This window comes from Triticum aestivum, chromosome 5B (genome assembly GCF_018294505.1).
Source record: "Triticum aestivum cultivar Chinese Spring chromosome 5B, IWGSC CS RefSeq v2.1, whole genome shotgun sequence".
NCBI lineage: Eukaryota > Viridiplantae > Streptophyta > Magnoliopsida > Poales > Poaceae > Triticum > Triticum aestivum.
In genome coordinates, this window is record NC_057807.1 from 534247535 (window position 1) to 534251364 (window position 3830).

Sequence of the window (3830 nt, forward strand, 5' to 3'; positions counted from 1 at the left end):
TAAAGGAAAAGGTGGCACACTTACGACTCGTACGTGTCGCAACCCCGACAGTCCGGCTCGCACGCCGCTCACTAGAGGGGACACACGTTGTCTTGCAATTTCACTGACATGTGGGACCATAATTGAATAAACCATCGATAGCCGAAATCTAAACGCTCGGCGGGCGTCGGCTGAGAAGAGAGAAACGGGGGAGGGAGAAGAGATCGCCCGCCCACCATGCACGGACTCCAAGAAATATATGGTGATAATGTGAGGTGGGCCATGCTGGAGTTCGGACCACTTCCGGAGCCCGCCCTCACCGCCCTGGCCCCTCAAGACGCCAGCTGCCCGCTGCATGCATAGCAAGTAGTCCCCGCTTATGTGGAGGAGAGAGAGGCATTGACAAAGTCAAGGAGTAACAGTGGAGACAATAGCTTTCATAAAAAATAAACAATGAATACTCATTGCTCGTCCTCTATATCGGAAAGAATACTTTCATTCGCCGACATGTGGGACGTCGACCATCCTGGTCCACTTGCCATGCACAAAATTATCCTGGTCTACCCCGGTCGTACCGCAGGCCCAACCTTTCCCACTGTAAGTTGTTCGGACGAAGGAACCATCATGACTTCATTGAATTCCGCTTCTTCAAGAAAACTTACTGTACCCACAATACTGCTACCACACGCGAAGATTAGACGGCACTGTACCACGTCATATCACTGAAACCCACTAGGCCAAACTAGCCCGCCTAGGTCATCTATTTTGGAACGGAGGGAGTACGTCTCTGCACTGCTATGATTTTGTGTTGCACGTTCTTTGTACTTTTGCTACGATTTTCTTACCCTATGAACCAAATGAGGCCTGAATGTATGTCGACTATTGTCTGATTGATCGCTAAGCCTACAATTTTAGGAGCTAGGGCTATTGGTCGATCGATGAGGGATAAGTATAACCGTACCACGAGCTCATCAGCCCCAACGTTTCTCTTCGGTGAGTGTTTTGCAAGTACTATAGCTCGCACAGTAGCTAGCCTACTAACACCAAGAATCATCAAACAAGCCCTGCTGATATGATAAATAGTTCAAACGTACATCTAAGCATGCCATATATTACATCAAAAGCTGGTGAGGATACATCTGTTTCCATAACTCGGAGAGGGTTCGCATGATTCATCGCATGATTCACTATCAAACAAAAGTAGCAAGATCCGCCCACACAAGACAGTGCACTAGCCCTAAGATGGTTTGATAACATGCATCGTTCTGGTAATTAAACACAGGGCAATGCAAACTACCCTGAAGGATTAGCGCGACCAACTATTTCTTGTCATCGATCTCTCGGGCAATGACCACAGCACAGACAGCGGCATGGGAATCGATTTCTGGGGCGATGTCCACAGGACTGACCGCGACATCAGAATCGATCTCTAGGGTGATGTCCACAGGATAGACAGCGGCATCGGAATCGATCTCCGGGGCGATGCCAACAGGACGGGCCACGACATCAGAATCATCAAGGACAACCACCGGCACCTGCACAACCCCAACATATTAGCAAGCACATTGCAAATAATCAAAAACCACAACTATGGTAATAAGCCATTATTTTTTACGTTGTGCAGCTGACACGTCTCCAACGTATCTATAATTTATGAAGCACTCGTGCTATTTTATTATCTGTTTTGAATGATTGTGGGCCTTATTATACACTTTTATATTACTTTTCGCACTAACCTATTAACCGGAGGCCCAGCCCATATTGCTGTTTTATTGCCTGTTTCAGTATTTCAAAGAAAAGGAATATCAAACGGAGTCCAAATGGAATGAAACCTTCGGCAGCGTGATTTTTTGGAAGAATATAATCCTGGAGACTTGGAGTCCACGTTAGAAGATCCTCGAGGCCTCCATGAGATAGGAGGGCGCCCCCCTATAGGGTACGCCCCCTGTCTCGTGGGCCCCTCGAGGCTCCCCCGGCTGACTTATTTCGCCTATATAAGCCTACGTACCCTAAAAACATCGAAAATCAAGATAGATCGGGAGTTCCGCCGCCGCAAGCCTCTGTAACCACCAAAAACCTCTCAGGAGCCCGTTTCGGCACCCTGCCGAAGAGGGAACCCATCACCAGTGGCCATATTCATCATCCCGACGCTCTCCATGACGAGGAGGGAGTAGTTCACCCTCGGGGCTGAGGGTATGTACCAGTAGCTATGTGTTTGATCACTCTCTCTCGTGTTATCTCTATGGCACAATCTTGATGTATCGCGAGCTTTGCTATTATAGTTGGATCTTATGATGTTTCTCCCCCTCTACTCTCTTGTGATGAATTGAGTTTCCCTCTTGAAGTTATCTTATCGGATTGAGTCTTTACTTTGAGAACACTTGATATATGTCTTGCCGTGTTTATCTGTGGTGACAATGGGATATCACGTGCCACTTGATGTATGTTTTGGTGACCAACTTGCGGGTTCCGCCCATGAACCTATGCATAGGGGTTGGCACACTTTTTCTTGACTCTCCGGTAGAAACTTTGGGGCACTCTTTGAAGTACTTTGTGTTGGTTGGATGAATCTGAGATTGTGTTGGTTGGAGTATCTAGGTGACACTAGATTTTGGTTGATTTGTGTCTTAAGGTGTTATTCTAGTACGAACTCTTGAATAGATTGATCCGAAAGAATAGCTTCGAGGTGGTTTCGTACCCTACCATAATCTCTATGTTTGTTCTCCGCTATTAGTGGATTTAGAGTGACTCTTTGTTGCATGTTGAGGGATTGTTATATGATCTATCTATGTTATTATTGTTGAGAGAACTTGCACTAGTGAAAGTATGAACCCTAGGCCTTGTTTCCTATCATTGCAATACCGTTTATGCCCACTTTTATCATTAGTTACCTTGCTATTTTTATTATTTCAGATTAAAAAACCAATATCTACCATCCATATTGCACTTGTATCACCATCTCTTCGCCTATTGGGTGTGTTGGGGACACAAGAGACTTTTTGTTATTTGGTTGCAGGGTTGTTTGAGAGATACCATCTTCATCCTACGCCTCCTACGGATAGATAAACCTTAGGTCATCCACTTGAGGGAAATTTGCTACTGTCCTACAAACCTGTGCACTTCCAGGCCCAACAACGTCCACAAGAAGAAGGTTGTGTAGTAGACATCAAGCTCTTTTCTGGCGCCATTGCCGAGGAGGCTAGGTAAACGACACTCACACCCCGTAAACTAAGCTCTTTTATGGCACCGTTGCCGGGGAGGTTAGTGCTTGAAGGTATATCTTTAGATCTTGCAATCGAATCTTTTTATTTCTTGTTTTATCACTAGTTTAGTTTATAAAAGAAAACTACAAAAAAATGGATTTAAGTTTGTCTCATACGCTTCGTCTTTTTAATATCTTTCGTGAGTTTGATGGAAAGGAAAATTGTGCTCAAGTGCTAGAAGTAGAGTGCATTAAAATGCTTGGTACTAAATCTTTGAATGATGAGCATGATTGCAATGTTGTTAGTATGAATTCCCTGAATATCCATGATGCTAATGATATGCAAAGCCACAAGCTTGGGGAAGCTATGTTTGACGAATATGATATTTTTTGTCCCCCAAGTTTTGATGAGCAAATTTGATATGATGATAGCATGCCTCCTATTTATGATGGTTATATTGATGAAAGTGGGTTTGGAAGAGTGTCAACTTTAGGAAGTAGTGATCCCACTATTTTGGAGGATGTTGAATCTTATTGTGATGAATATGAAAATGGATTTGGAAGAGTGTCAACTTTATTTAGTGATGATTCCACTATTTCGGAACAGGTTCCAATTGATTATGAGAACAAAGTTGCTATCTATGATGAT